General features: G+C 44.4%; 1 protein-coding gene and 1 non-coding gene across 4 annotated transcripts in view; both read left to right on the top strand.

Moving 5' to 3' along the window:
- Nucleotides 1–4,792: 4,792 nt before the first annotated feature.
- On the top strand, nt 4,793–4,865 carry TRNAM-CAU. Its single transcript has one exon. It is a non-coding gene; the product is annotated as a tRNA-Met (tRNA).
- Nucleotides 4,866–9,680: 4,815 nt separating this feature from the next.
- The window catches only part of CEP250 (centrosomal protein 250), a 47,238-nt gene continuing 40,652 nt past the window's right edge, over nt 9,681–16,266 (top strand). Inside the window, exon 1 of one of the 3 annotated variants that reach the window (XM_027558703.1) lies at nt 9,681–9,824. The gene's annotated coding sequence lies outside the window, so the exon portion shown is untranslated. Of the gene's footprint in view, nt 9,830–16,266 lie in introns of all 3 variants that reach the window. The other 2 variants (XM_027558702.1, XM_027558704.1) reach the window with 2 other exon arrangements.

Below are 16,266 nucleotides of genomic sequence, written 5' to 3'. Positions count from 1 at the left end.
GAAGGGGATGACAGAAGATGAGATGGTTGGATGGCATCACTGACTCGATGGACATGGGTTTGGGTGAACTCCAGGAGTTGGTGATGGACAGGGAGGCCTGGCATGCTGCGGTTCACGGGGTTGCAAAGAATCGGACATGACTGAGCAACTGAACTGAACTGATCGTCTAATTCCTGTTCTGATACATTTTATACCAAAGAATCTTTTTTTTTAATATTTATTTATTTGACTGCACCAATCTTAGCTTTGCTGCTCCATGGCGTGTGGGATCTTAATTCCCCAACCAGGCATGGAACCCATGTTCCCTGCATTACAAGGCAGATTCTTAACCACTGAACCACTAGGGAAGTCCCATACCAAAGACTCTTAACCTGGATTCTAGAAACATAAGAAATGAAAGAGTGGTTGGGGCAATTGTGGTCTTCTTGGCTTTTAGTCAAGTGGGGACATTGGAGGAGTTGGAGCAGGCCTATTATTTGAGGACCAGAGAACTCCAGAAATGGGGTGGGAGCAGGGAAAGGGGATTCTGAGCTTGCTCCTCTCCAGGGAGAAGCCCAGGGGACCCATCTGGATCTCACTATAAAGGTGACTAATCACTTCAGTCCCCTCTGGTAATTACAACCAGATGCTGCTGCTGGCAGCGCTTCAGTCCCAACATGTTTAATTACAGGGATGCAGAGTCCCTCGGTCCTCCATGTCCCCCTACCTCCCCCTCGCCTGTCAGTGATATTAATGTCCAACTCGAGGTAGAGGCTAGGAATGTTGGGAAGCCATTGGCATAGAAATGACCTTCTACTGTCTAGAGCCTTTAACTTTTATACCTGTTTCCCCATCCATCTCATGGGCACTCCACAAGACATCCTCTTAAAGTTGGCAGGCCAGAGCATTATTTATACCCATTTCACAGATGAGCCAATAGTGAACTGAATCATCAGCATTACCATCATCATCTTTTCCTTTCTTCATGCACTTAGCAGTTTGCAAAGTGGCTTTGTATTCTTTAAGCAATCTCTCTCTCTCTCTCTCTCTCTCTCTCTCCCTGTGTCTCTTTTGAGGGGAGGGAGTATAGTTGGTTTACAACATTCTGTTAGTTTCTGCAGTACAGCAAAGTGAATCAGCTACATGTATACATATATCCCCTCTTCCTGGATTTCCTTCCCACTTAGGTCACCGCAGAGCCTTGAGTAGAGATCCCAGTGCTATACAGTCAGTTCTCATTAGTTATCTATTTTATACTAAACTATCTGAATCTCTTATTTCTTGGAGTCAATCAATTCAGCACAGCTCAGTGGCTAAAATCTTGGGTTACCGGATCAGATAACTCAGTTTACATCCTGGCTCTGCTATGAACCAATTGGATGACCTAGGGTTTTCATTCATTTATGTATTCCTGGGCCTGAGCACTGGATATCTAACAAAGGACAAGACTCCCAAGTCTGTGCTCACATTCTGGTGGAAGAGACAGAAAAACAAGCAAATAAATGTATAGCTTCAGAAAACTCTAGTGCTGTGAAGAAAAATTAGGCAGAGTCGAAGAGATGTCTATTTTATTATATTTATTATTATTAGTTTTTTGACTGCACTGGGTCTTTGTTGCTGTGCATGGGCTTTCTCTAGCTTCTAATTGTGGTGAATGAGGGCTACTCTCTAGTTTTGGTGCATGGGCTTTTCATTGAGGTGGCTTCTCTTGTCGCAGAGCACAGGCTTCAGGCATGTGGGCTTAGTTGTGGTGCATAGGCTTAGGTGCTCCACAGTACTGGGATCTTCCTGGACCAGGGATTGAACCCATGTCCCCTGCATTGGCAGGTGGACTCTTAACCACTGGACCACCAGGGAAGTCCGAGAGGTCTATTTTAGATAGGAATGTCTCTTTGAGGGGGTGATATGTGAGCAGAGCTCAAGATTTAGTGAGGGAATGAGCAGTACAAAGGGAGATCTTCTGGGAGAAGATCGTTCCTGGTGGAAGGAACAGCAGATTCAAAGGCCCTGAGGCATGAATATGCTTGGCATATCAGAGGAACCAGGAGAAGCCAGTGCTGTTGAAACAGAGTGCAGAGGTACTGATAGGAGATGAGGTCAGATCATGCCAGCACCACAATAAGTATGGCCTCACGAGCCAGAGAAAAGAGGGTGGATTTTATTTTTAGTGCAGTGGGGATTTGGGTGCACAGTTTTCAGCAGGAAATTTGTCTAACATAACAATTAAGAGCTGGACTACCTACAATCAAATCCTGGCTCCCTAATTTACCAGCTGTGTAATCTCAAGCCAGTTATTTAATCTTTCTGTGCCTCAGTTTCCTCATATATAAATGAGGCTAATGATAATATTCTTGCCTCAGAGTTATTACAGATTTTTGTTGTAAGTTCTTAGAACAGTGTCTCGTGCATAGTAAGCACTACATAAATGTTACTTATAATTACTGTCTTTTTTTTAAAAAATCACTTCTCTAAATCTGTTTCTTTGCCTGTAAAAATTAGTATAAAAATATCTGCTTCAGCCTCTCTTGCCTTTCTGAGATGGCCCACACTTTGTGGAGTGTATTTCTCTCTAAATAAATCCACTTCTTACTTTTAAAAAAAGAAAGTAAAGAAAATCTGCTTCACAGACAGCTTATAAGAGCCAAATGTATTTATGCATGTAGAGCACCTTTCTTTCAGTGACCTGCATATAGTAGGTGCTCCATAAATCATGGTTTAAAAAAAAAAAGAGAGAGTTGTTAGTATTTTCCTTCTTCACGAAAAAGAAAACTGAGTCTCAGAGGAATTAAGTAATTGACACAAGATCACACAGCCCAAAATGATCGGGGTAGGACTCAACTCAAACACATGATTCTGAATCCAGTGCTCTTCCCCACAGCAAACAAGGATTGATTTTTCCTGGCATCACTCTACATGAAAAGGATTGGCTGAGAGAAGGGCCCCTGGCCCTCCATCTGTGCTTCTTATAATCTGTGGGACCTGGTCATCCCCATCCAGGGAGCCCAGAGAGCCCCAGCAGGTGCAGAACCACTTAATCCTCCCTGCAATCATCATTCTGGTTTGTGTTGGTTCAACTTCCCTGGAGCTGCCACCCCTGTGGGCTCTCCTCCACTGAGTTCTCAATGGCTCCCCCCGCTGAGCTGCTCAGGAACTGCACCTTGTCAGAGTACTGTGGGCCCTTCAGCCAGATCAATTCATTCCACTCCCTGCAGATACTGTAATCTGGAAACAGGTCAGTTTATCCCACTCCCTGCAGGGTAGTTAATCTGGGTGTATGTATATTTTTACCTGTTATGGGTGTGGTGCCCAAAATAACCATACATTTTCAATTTTATTCTTTATTTAAAATATTTTATTTTAAAACTTTTTAGTATTTAAAAATATTTTTAGAAATTTAAAAACTAATGCATAATAGAAAGAAAGGTAACACAAACTCATGATGAAAAAAATTCAAATAGTATGAGGGAGTACACAGGAAGTCCCCCTCCCACCTCAGACCCCCACTTTTTCATTTGTTCTCAGAAACAACCACTTTTATTAGTCTCTTGGATAACTTTGTTTCTTTCTTTTTAAAAATTAAAAAAAAAATCTTTATTGAATTTGTTACAATATTGCTTCTGTTTTATGTTTTGGTATTTTGGCCGTGAGGCACATGGGATTTTAACTCCCTGCTGCTGCTGGTGCTAAGTCACCTCAGTTGTGTCCCACTCTGTGTGACCCCATAGACGGCAGCCCACCAGGCTGCCCCGTCCCTGGGATTCTCCAGGCAAGACCACTGGAGTGGGTTGCCATTTCCTTCTCCAGTTCATGAAAGAGAAAAGTGAAAGTGAAGTTGTTCAGTCGTGTCCGACTCTAGCCTACCAGGCTCCTCTGTCCATGTGATTTTCCAGGCACGAGTACTGGAGTGGGGTGCCATTGGCTTAGCAGAGATCAAATTCATATCCCATGCATTGGAAGGCAAAGTCTTAACCACTGGACCACCAGGGAAGTCCCTCCCGGATGACTTTCTGTGCAAAATAAGTTTTGAAAAAACCTTTTTATTGAAGAATAACACCTGTACTGAATATATATTTAATTACAAACTTGAATCATGCTCTTTGTAAAAAAATAAAATTGAGACAACACCAAAGTTTGTTAAATTAAAAGAGGCCACTCTCCAATCTCTCTCCCTAGAGGTAACCACTATTAATAGTTAGGGACCTGGAAACCCATTGCCATTCTTGAGCTCAGAAACCTAGGATTCTTGCTAGACTCTTCTCACTCCTCCTTCCCTTTGTCTACTTATATCTCCCACTTTTCACTCTAATAGGTAAGTGTTATTATCCCCATTGCCAGCAAAAGAATTTGAGACTCAGAGAGGGAAGGTGGGTTGCTCCAGACACAAGGCAGAGCCCAGAAGTTCAAACCCAGGGGAGTGTGTCTGCCTCCAAGTCCAGTGTTCTTCCTGGCATGTTCCTCTTGGTTCCTGTCCAGATTCTTAGAGTTTTAATCGCTGTATCACCTGAAGCAGCAGATAGAGTCTCAGGTTAGAATATAATTACGGGCTCATTTAAATTTTTATTTATTTATTTTTGGCTGACTGGGTCTTCACTGTTGCGTGCAGGCTTTCTCTAGTTGTGGCATGTGGGCTCAGTAGATATGGCACATGGGCTCGGTTGCCCTGTGACTTGTGGCATCTTCTCAGACCAGGGATTGAACCCATGTCCCCTGCAAAGGACCTATGGGAGCTGTCCCTGTACATGCTTTTACTGCCCAGGCTCTGAATGATGGTGAGCAGATGGCACTCACATCAAGAAATGTCAAGCTTGGGACTTCCCTGGTGGTCCAGTGGCTAAGATTCTGCATTCATAATGCAGGGAGCCCCGGTTCGAGCCCTGGTCAGGGAAATAGATCCCACATGCTGCAACTAAAAAATCCTGTATGCTGCAATGAAGACTGAAGATCCCACATGCTGCAATTAAGACCTGGTGCAGCCAAAAAAAAAGAAATGTCAAGCTTGAGTGAGTGGGTACATAGAGCTTGACTTGGTCAGTGAAAACGGAAAGGAGTGGAATGAGACCTGCCCACTGAGTCAGGGTCAGGATCGAGGGGAAGAGACCCACTTGATGAAGAGGACTGTATTATTATCTAATTATAAATCCAAGGAGACTCTTAAGATCCAATCTAGAGGCAGAATCAGCCAGAGGCATGCACAGAGGAAACCCCCAGTATTCCCCAATAATCCATGCTCTTGCATGTCACCGTTTCATGCACATTACCTGGAACACCCTTCCTATCTTTGTCTGCTCAGCAGATTTATCCTTCATAATCAGGTTGTAATGTCACCACCTCTACAAAGTTAGCCACTCCATTTTTTATAGAATTTACTACCCTGTAGGTTGTGAAATATACATTACCCACCAGCCTTCATGTGAGTCTGTGGACTGAGGCTTTAGGCACAGTCCATGTGTTATTATTCTTTCAGTCTCTCCCAGAGTCTAGCATAGGATTTGACACATTATGGGTGCTTAATCAATATTTTGTTTAATGATATATGAATGGACTCTGATGGAAAGCAGCAAGTTGTTCACAATCTACACAAGATGCAATATTCTTTTTAAAAAATTATTTATTTATTTTGGTTGTGCTGGGTCTTCGTTGCTTTGCCCAGGCTTTCTCTGTTGGGGAGAGCAGGGGCTCTTTGTTTTGATGCTCAGGCTTCTCATTGTGGTGGTTTCTCGTGTTGCAGAGCACAGGTTCTAGGTGCATAGGCTCAGTAGTTGTGGTGCACAGGTTTAGCTGCTCTGCAGCATGTGGGATCTTCCTGGACCAGGGATTGAACCTGTGTCCCCTGCACTGGCAGGTGGATTCCAACCCACTGCACCATCAGGGAAGTCCCACAAGATGTTATACTCTTTTGGTGCCCCCAGCGCTGCTTCAGGCAGTTAGGTTGCAGTGAGAAAGAGGGGAATTATTTAGAGTTTATTAGCTTTTGTTTTATTTTTCAACTTTTCCCCTCTGTTATCCTTAGCCCACCTTAGTCACTCAGGCTGTTGACATGGAGAGGAAAATGGAGAAAGGGGTCAGAAAAGTCTTCTTTGAATTAGTATCGTAGCTGACTTTGTGCTTTCTGGATTTGGCAGATGTTTATAGCTGTTCCTGTCCATCAACAAAGCATCACGGGGAACTTTTATGGGTCCTCCAGGGGTTCCCTGCTGGACCCATCTCCTGCACTCCTCTTAGCAAAGGCATCTCTTCCTGTCAGTGGTCATTTGTCTTCTTATGTCTGGAGTCCCTTTATTCCTCTAGGAGGCTCTGCTGAAGAGGACCCAGGATAGGCCTATGGAGGCTCTCTTTTACTTAGTCCACATCTGGCATTCTGGGAGAGTAGGATAACCCCGATATAGCAGCACTCTCCTAAGTCTGCCACCAAAGCAGTTAACAGGCTTGTCTCTTGTTGATAGATTTCCTGAGCAGGAGGTGGATCCAGTCATTATGCTCCCCAGTTGCAATGGGTTCGATGTGGTACCTCAAACCCTCCTAGAACTCCTCTCTTTCAATCATTTGTTTTGAGCATTACATCTCCCAAGAAGGGTGAGGACTCACAGCCAGAAATGTTTCCACACAAACTCTCTATCCTCCATTCTCTTGACACCTTAGATAAAGGATTTAAGAACTTTGAAACAAGGATTTTTCTGGTAGTCCAGTGGCTAAGACTCTGTGCTCCCAATGCAGAGGTCCTGGGTTTGATCCCTTGTCAAGGAACTTGATCCCACATGCCACAACAAAAATCAAAGATCCAATGTGCCCTAATTGAGACCCGGCACAGCCAAATAAATATTTTTTTTAAATAACTTTAAAATAGATTTTAGACTATTAGAAAAAAATATATGTATATGTTTTTTTAACCCCTCACTTTGAAAGTTCACATATATAATTTTAAAAAGAAAGAAAGTCAATCAGTCCAGGCAGCCTCTTGGCATGGGGTAGGGGGAATATCTATAAATAATGAGCAAGTCTGGGGTTCAGAATCCACATTATAGCCCTGGAAAAGGGTTACATTATAAAGCATATCCCCAGAGATGGAATTTATGGCACAAAGGAAGAACCCCAGTTCACTTGGAGGGGACCAGAGTTGTTTTTCTTTCAACTGGTTTGTTACCTCTCTGTCCAATCCACCCTCCTTTGAGGCCTTCCCCCAACTGTAGTTCATCAGACAGGTTTGAACATGGCCAGGCTCTAATTGTAGCTGGATTAAGTCTTTCCTACAGGGCTCTTGGATCCTAAGCGATTCAGGTGTTGTAGATGAACAGTTTTTGTGGGTTTTTTTCAGTCTTACTATGCAGTTTGTGGGATCCTAGTTCCTTGATCAGAGATCGAACGCAGGCCCCCTGCAGTGAAATTGTGGAATACCAACCACTGGACTACCAGGGAATTCCCTGAACACATTTTTCTGTTCTAAACGTTCCTGGCACTTAGGATAGGATAGTTGAAGGCTGATGTACTCTCAAAGCCTACAGTATCTCTAACAGGCATGTTGTCCGCTCTCATATATCAGCTAACTCCTCTTTCTGTTCTGGCCCAGACAAAATACCCACTTGTACTATCTCGTTATGTTTTAATACAATTTCCAACTTGCTGTTAATACCTTGTATTATTATCCAATGCTAGTACAGAATAGATATTCAGAATGTTTACTGGGTGAATGAGTAAATGAATAAGAGAATGAACGAACGAATTTCCTTTTGCAAAGATCAAAGATTACTGTTTGGTTTTAATCTTGTGTGTGTGTGCTAAATTTGTGTCAGTCGTGTCCGACTCTTTGAGACCATGTGGACCACCCCATGGGATTCTCCAGTCAAGAATACTAGAGTGGGTTTCCATGTCCTCCTCCAGGGGATTTTCCCAACCCAGGGATCAAACCCACGTCTCTTATGTCTCCTGCAATGGCAGGCTGGTTCTTTACCACTAGCGCCACCTGGGAAGCCCTGGTTTTAATACTCCTCTATTCCATTTGTCCTTTATTGTTATGTCTGGATAGTCTGAAACCTATATTCTTCTTGGTCTTAAAGTGTATCCTGTGGTTCGTTGATGGGTTTTATGTCATTTACCTTTGTAACACTGAATCTGACTTCATTCATTCCATGGATGCTTGTTTAGCACCTACCATGTGTCAGGCTCTTTGTTAAATGCTAGGAATAAGTCAGTCTCCTACTCTTATGAAGCTTAAGCTTTCAAGAGCGTGTGTGCTAAGTCACTTCAGTCGTGTTGGACTCTTTGCGACCCTATGAACTGTACCCCAACAGGCTCCTCTGTCCAGATGATTCTCCAGGCAAGAATACTGGAGTGGGTTGCCATGCCCTCCTCCAGGGTATCTTCCCCACCCACGGATGGAACCCTAGTCTCTTAACATCTCCTGCATTGGTGGGCGGGCTCTTTACCACTAGGGCCACCTGAGAGAAAAATAATAGGTAAACCAAAACAAGTAAAAAGTACTGTGAAAAGAGAACTGCGATAGAAAATGATAGGGTATTACTTTAAATAGCATGATCAGGGAAGATCTAGCTAAAGAATTATCGTTTGAGACCTGAAGGAGGAGACGTTATCAGCTAATTCAAAAGTTTGGGGTAAACTGATCCAGGAGATGGCAAAAGTATGTGCAAAAACCCTTAAGTTAATGTGTGTAACATTCCAAATATTGTAGTGAACACTTACACACAACCTGTTAGGGGAATATCTCTCCAGTGTTGATTCCCACACAACTGAGTCTTTGCATCTTTTTCTCTGTCAAACGTTTGGGATCTCTTCTTCCCTCACAACACTGACTCTAGTGTTAGAATCCGAGAGTCTGCATTTGAAGAAGTTCCCCAGTTATTTTTTTTAACTCCAACTAAAAATTTCCAAGTCCTGGTGACTGAGATGGTCAAGAATCTGCCTGCAATGCGGGAGTCCTGGGTTCGATCCCTGGATAGGGAAGATCCCCTGGAGAAGGGAATGGCAACCCACTCCAGTATTCTTGCCTGGAGAATCCCATGATCAGAGGATCCTGGTGGGCTACCACGATTCAGAGTAGGACACGACTGAGTTACTAACACACACACACACACTGAAATTTAGAACCACTGAATGGAGAAGAGAGACAGGTAAATGGAATTTTACAATGCTAGAAAAGTGCACTGATTATTTATGCACAAAACTTATGGGAATAACGCTTCTAGTCTTCTACAAAGTCAGGCTCACGCAGAAAATCAAGCAAACTGCATTTTTCCGAACGGATGCAGGATATTCAGGCAAAAAGAAACCCTGTGCAATGCCATGCGTGTTCAAACCACATTGAGCAACTACGGTGTGAATGTTGTGTTGCCTGAAGCTGCTTGGCGCTTCAGGTTTTTAAGGTTGCATAGCGACGCAGCAGCGAGTTTGCTTATCCTTCACGCATTTGTTAATTGTACTCGGGTTTGTGGGAGGCGCAGTGCGCAGGCGCACCTAGAACCGGCGCTCTTACACATGCGCACTGTGTAACCCCGAAGCCAAAAGGGGTATGATTGAGGGCAAGTTTATTTCTGTTACCAAAACTTTCCTTGCTGGAACCCAGAAACCCTAGCTGTCCCCATTTAGGGGACACTACAAGCCACTCTTGTAAATCGGCTGCCAGTACTCAACATGGCGGAGGCCCCCTAGGCGGCGCAGTCCGCTCGTAGGCACGCTTCCCGGCGGGGCGGGGCCCTCCGAAAGGGCGGGAGTTTGGGGGGCGGGGCCTACGCCCCAGCCCCTCGGTGGGCCCCCGCCCCCGGCCCGGCCTTAGCTGAGGCTTCCGCGGCTCTGGCGCTGAGAAGCACCTTGGGAATCTGCAGGAGCCGAGCGTGGTGAGGTGGGGGCCTCAAGGGAAGGCGGGAGGTACCGGGTTAACGGTCCGACGCCCACTGTCGGCCTGCCCAGGGCGCCTTAAGGAATCTCGTTTGGCCAGCGGCCTCCGATTCCCCGGGAGGAACCTGAGGGCCCACAGAGGGGCTGGGACCTGTCCTAGGCGGGTGCGTCCGCGTCCTGTTGCCGCCACCACTTTGGGCTCCAGTGCGCGCAGAAAGGGATCTTCCCGAGCCCGAAGTGATCAGACGCGGCGCTGTGTTCTCCTGCGCGTCCCGCTGCCGGATCCCAGAATTTTGCGGCTTCCTCTGCACTTGGGGCTTTGCATGTGATCTGTCCGAAAGTCCAGTCCTACCTGGCAGGTCCACTCTGGAACTCTCACTCTTCACGACCCAACTTAAATACTACTTCCCTGGAAATCTTTCTAACCGCTTTCTGCAGTCGCAGTAAGCTCGCTGCTGTGTTCTTGAACACATCGCACCGAGTTAGCTTTTCCTCCTCCTCTTTTACAGCCGTGCACTTGTTGGGGCGTTTTGCCTTGCCTTTTTCAGCTGTATCCTAGGGTCTAGCACGTGATGATCATAATAATAGCTAATATTTACTGAATAGTCACAAAGGTGCTACTAAATCCATTACCTGTAAAGGCCCATTCAATCGTCAGAGCAATTCCATAAGGTGGGTTCTATAGCTTCACATCTTGTGCATGACGAAACTAAGGTTCTGTTACATCGATTTGCCTAGAGTCCCACAAAGAATAAAGTGAATGAAGCTGGGACATGAATTCTAGGCTATGCCTCCCCAGAGCATGTGATAATTCCTAGACCGTGTTTGGGTTTGGTAAATGTCTGTCAAATTGGTGTTCACTTTAGGCCCATGAATTATGGAGGCCAGAGTTATGATGCACATGAGAAGGCTTAGAAAGAAGAATTGAGTGAGTTCATGACCAAACCAATGCCAGAAACTGCTGCTGGACATTCTGCCTTTCATTGATCCTTTTCCATCAAAGAGCTGAAGACCCAGGACTCATTATTTCACATCCTTTAGAAAGTGCCCCTCACAGAATTGTGATTTCATATTTCATGACTTAGGGGAAGCATGATGTAAGGGAAGGGCACAGAGTTGGAAGCAGATTGCCTGCATGCGTGCGTGCTCAGTTGTGTCTGACTCCTTGCCACCCCATGGACTGTAGCCCGCCAGGCTTCTCTGTCCATGGAATTCTCCAGGCAAGAATACTGGAGTTGGTGGCCATTTCCTCCTCCAAGGGATCTTCCTGACCCAGGGATCAAACCTGTGTCTCTTCCGTGTCCTCTCTTGGCAGGCGGATCCTTTACTGCTCCACCTGGGAAGCCCTTGGAAGCAGATTGGGGTTCAGTGTCTCCTCTACTGCTGACCAGTTATGTTCCTTCTGTGTTTCGAGCCTAGTTTTCTTGTCCATAAAATGAAGGCACTAATTTCTTCTCAAAGGGTTTCTTTTTTTATGAAGATTGCAAACGATTGTTGTGAGGGAGTAAAGTGCTATGCAGACTACATGATCTCTTTCTTTTTTGTTGTTCATTTTTTCCCTTTAGAAGATTATAGAGCTATCAGCATTTTGCAAGACGTTTGATATGAATCGTGTTGCCTAGAGTTCCTGTATTCATTCATTTGGTCAAATGCCTCAAGAGTACCTGCTATATACCAGGAGCTGAGAATATAGTGTCAAAGAACAATATTCTTGCTCTTGAGAAATTTGCGTTGTGTTAGCTATATTACACATAATACTCAGATAGGGACACGTAAAGCATGGTAAGCTAAGTAGAAAAATACCAGGGACTTTCCTGATAGTCCAGTGTTCAAGACTCCCAAGTTTTCACTGAAGGGGCCACAGGTTCCTTTACCTGATCTGGGTACTCAGCGATTCCCACATGGCACATAGTATGGCAATTTAAAAAAAAGAAAGAAAAATACCTGTGTGTGTGTGTAGGAGTGGTGGTATTTTATATTGGGTGGCTAGGGAATACCTTACTGAGAAGGTGACATTTGAACAGAGACCTGAAGGTGGCAAGGGAGCCAATCATGAGAATAACTAGAAGATGCCCTAGATGAGTGTGTGGCTTGGTGTGTTCCAAGCAGGTACATCAAGGAGGGCTGTGTGGCTGGAGGGATGTGAGCAAAGGGGAGAGGAGTAAGAAATGGAATTAAAACAATTGGAGGCAGGGATCAAATACTTAGGACGGGGTAAGCCAATATAGTGATTGTGGTTTTTACTCTTTGATTAGCCACTGGAGGGTTCTGAATGGCCTAATCAGTCACTATTTCAGTTTTTATTTATTTATTTGTTTGTTTTATTTTTTTGGCCATGCCATATGGCATGTGGCCTCCAGCGTTTAGATGGTGGGGAGATGAGGAGGAACCAGCAGAGGAGACTAAAGGGAAAGCCTTAGAGGTGGGAGGAGGACAGAGAGAGAGCCCCAACATATGCGATTTATATAAGGAGCTGTATGCTAATTTTTTTTTTTTTTTTTTTCCTGGGATAAGAAACAAATTGTCTGTGCAGACAAATATATATCGTTTCTTTTCTCAGGAGATAAAATGTCCATGCCTCGAGTGTTTTTACTTTTTTTGCTCTGACAAATCCTGTTCAATAATACCCGTCCTCAGCTTAGTCCTCCTAACATTTACATCTGTATTCCAAGTTCAGGTGGCATTGCTTCTATTTCAAGTTTATTTAAATCACTTTTTGAAAGAATCTAGATGAGAGAAGACAAAATATAACCTATGTTACTCTTCACCCTAGGTTCAGAGGTCACTGCCCTTCCCCATCTGGTTCCTAGCAAAAGTTGGAAGTTAGCCTTATTTATTTCTGTATCACTGTGGCCAGTTATCTGATACTAAGCTGGAATTCATGAGTGTTTATAGGATAACTTAATTTATGAAAGAAGGGAATCTTTTTCCTTTACCTGCAGAAATGATAACATCTATCCAATGGTTTGCGGTTTACAAAGCACACCGACATCCATTGTCTCATTGAATGCAAGTCAGCCTGTTCCCTCTTGCCAACTTCTGACCTTTTCCTTTCCTGAGAGACATTGAAACCTACCTTTCTTTTGGAGCTATGCTAGTTTACTTATTCACTGGCTGATCTGACAGTGTGTTAATGAAAGGTGCTGGACTGTGTCTTGAGGAAGCTCCGAGCTAAATCTCAATTTCAGAAAAATTCCTGATGTAGTTTTTCTCTGTTGCCTCCATCTTTTTACTCTTGTTTTAGTGGGGGTGGGGTGGGGGGGGTGGGGTGGGAATTGGTGGTGGTGGAGTTAATCATAAAATTGTTTAAATCATTTTTAAAATAAACTTTATTTTGGGGAACAATTTTGGATTTACAGAAAAATTGCATAGTACAGCAAGTTCCTATATACCTTGCATCCAATTTCCTTTATTAGTAACATCTTACGTTCAGTTCAGTTCAGTCGCTCAGTCGTGTCTGACCCATGAATCGCAGCACGCCAGGCCTCCCTGTCCATCACCAACTCCCAGAGTTCACTCAGACTCACGTCCATCGAGTCAGTGATGCCATCCAGCCATCTCATCCTCTGTCATCCCCTTCTCCTCCTGTCCCCAATCCGTCCCAGCATCAGTCTGTACGTTAGTATGGTATATTTGCTACAATGTCAAGTCATTTTGTGAGGTAAATGGGGCATATAAATAAAGTATGATCAAAATGAAATCACTTCATCTCCATAAGCCTCAGTTTCCTTATCTGTAAAAGGAGAGGTTGGGACTAATTTTTAAATAGCTGTAAATTTTGAAATTATCTGCTAAAGTAAAATAATCATATAATTCTAATATAATTCCATTTCTTTATTGAAGTGTTACTGTCATTTTCTAAAATAGTGTATATACTTTAACAATAGCCTTATTCTAAAAGAAGATTTAATAGAATTCCAGGAACAATGGGAGGGCTGCTTATAGATTAGGCTTGTATAAAATGGCAACCCACTCTAGTATTCTTGCCTAGAGAATCCCGTGGACAGAGGAGCCTGATGGGCTGCTGTCCATAGGGTCGCACAGAGTCAGACACGACTGAAGCGACTTAGCATGCATGCATATACATAAATATATGATTAGAAATATATACAACATATAATATTATTAGGTTGAATTACATGAAATTATCTTTTATAGGTTAAAAAAGGGCATGTATCGGCAATTTCGTATGGATCAGCCTAATGCTTTGAGGGAAAGGATTCAAAGGAGGAGGGTAAGGGAGTCTTGAGGGCCTCTGAGACTCTGCAGAAGCCTGGCCCAGCCCCCACAGTGTTAGGAGAGAAAAGGCTCTTCCGGTCCCTTGAAGCAACTGAGAGCTACCCTTGTTGTTGGTGATGTTGGCAGTAAGAGCTGTTCCCAGCAGCTTTGTGCCTCTAACCAGAAGAGACAGGTTGAGTCAGCTTTTCACAGCCATGGTGGGTTGGCAGAAGGGAAGGGCAGAAAGGGAGGACTCAGCTTCCCTCGTGGCTCAGATAGTAAAGAATCTACCCACAGTGCAGGAGACCTGGGTTCAATCCCTGGGTTGGGAGGATCCCCTGGAGGAGGGCTTGGCAACCCACTGCAGTATTCTTGCCTGGAGAATCCCCATGTAGCCTGGCAGGCTACAGTCCAGAGGGTTGCTAAGAGTTGGACACAACTGAGAGACTAAGCACAGCACAGCAACCAAGTTGGTCAGCCAGGAAGAGGCAGCCTGGGGTGCTGGTGCCCCTAAGCTGTTATTGGTACCACTCTGCTCTTCCTACGTTATGCTGTTTCCTTGCTGTCTGGTAGAATCTCTATAAACTCAGCTGTCTGCAGTTGCTCAGGAGGTGATATAAATTAGGAAGCTGAGTATTCCTCTCTAACACTGCTGTAAGAAAAACAATAGCACAAGTAGAATGACGTGACGACTGAAATCTGCTATCAGTACATGAGAGAGAGGCAAAGCCAGGCAGGGGCCCAAGACTGAGGCGAACTGAAGAGCTGCCTTCTCTAAAGGGGACAGATGCTGTTTCACTGCAGCTGGTTGTGCCCTTGTAGGAATGAGAGTCAGGGTTCACTGGATACTCTGATTTTCTAAAGGAACCAGAAATACGAACTTTTGTGTGTATTTTCCCAAGGGTAAATGTTGGCATCTAATTTGAATTCTTAAAAATCATTGTACAGGCCACACAGTGATTGAAAAGAACCAGCAGTCCACCTTGTAACCTCTAGCTAAGGCTTTAGACCTGCCGGGAATGAGGCCCACATGCATTTCTTCATTGTGCATCATTGACAACCTATGTTCGTGCTAAGTCACTTCAGTTGTATCTGCCTCTGTGTGGCCCTGTCGACTAGCCCGCCAGGTTCCTCTGTCCATGGGATTCTCCAGGCAAGAATACTGGATTGGGTTGCCGTGCCCTCCTCCAAAGGATCTTCCTTGACCCAGGGATCGAACCCACGTCTCTTTTGTCTCCTGCATTGGCAGGCAGGTTTTTTACCACTAACACCACCTGGGAAGCCCTGGTGGCTAAGGACCAAAATGAATTAGTCAGCTCTTGCCTTATCAGGAACTCACAAATTAGTGGAAAAGATAGCCAGATAATAAGATATAGACATTCTCTCTGTGTATTAAATATAAATTTTAAAACATATAAAAGTGATTAATTATTCCTGAATAAATCTGGAAGGACCTGATAGAAGGTAGCGTTGGTGGGAAATCAACAGTTTGGTGCATTAAAGGGACTTGGGGCCCTGAAACTCCCACTGTATGTGCAAATGTTGTATCTGCATTTGCTGTATATGCCATTTTCTTCAGATTAGGAGACTGATGCTGCCAAAAAGGCAGCTCTAGTAGACCTTTTTCATGATAGGTAGTTAGAAATACAGATATTCCTCAGCCCTGCTGATGGGTATCTCAGGGCTGATAAAATGAGAGAACTCTATAACCTCCCCGCCAGCCCTAGCTGTTTTAGAGGACTAAGAAACTCAGAGGTCATGCAGCTGGGTGCCTCATTTTTTTTCCCCTCATTTTTTTGATGAGGAACCTTAAAGGGAACTAGCCTGCTCCAGGTCACAGAGCTCTTTAGAGACAGAACTTGGATGAGCACCCCGAACTCTTCTTGACCATCTTGCCTTCCCCTCTCCTGGCTCTCTCTGAAGTCACTGGTTAGGCTGGCCTCCCCCGCTGGCCCCCATTGCCTGGTTCTGGCCCAGCTCCTGGCGGGTGAGGTGAGTTTGCTCCTCCTCTATCCTCCTGAGGCTGGTTCCTTCTTCCCTCTCTATTTTGGATCCCCTGCCCGAAATGCCTGCTATTCTGTGTCAGAGAGTCAAAATTCTTGTTCAAATCCCTAGTCAACCAAACATCAACTGTATGAAATAGGACAAATTGTTTAATCTTTCTAGTTTCTTAACTAAGACTTAACTTTCATAAGCCTCAGTGTCCTCATCCACGCATGAAGA

This window comes from Bos indicus x Bos taurus, chromosome 13, assembly GCF_003369695.1.
Source record: "Bos indicus x Bos taurus breed Angus x Brahman F1 hybrid chromosome 13, Bos_hybrid_MaternalHap_v2.0, whole genome shotgun sequence".
Taxonomy (NCBI): domain Eukaryota; kingdom Metazoa; phylum Chordata; class Mammalia; order Artiodactyla; family Bovidae; genus Bos; species Bos indicus x Bos taurus.
This window is presented reverse-complemented; position numbering and strand designations above follow the sequence as displayed.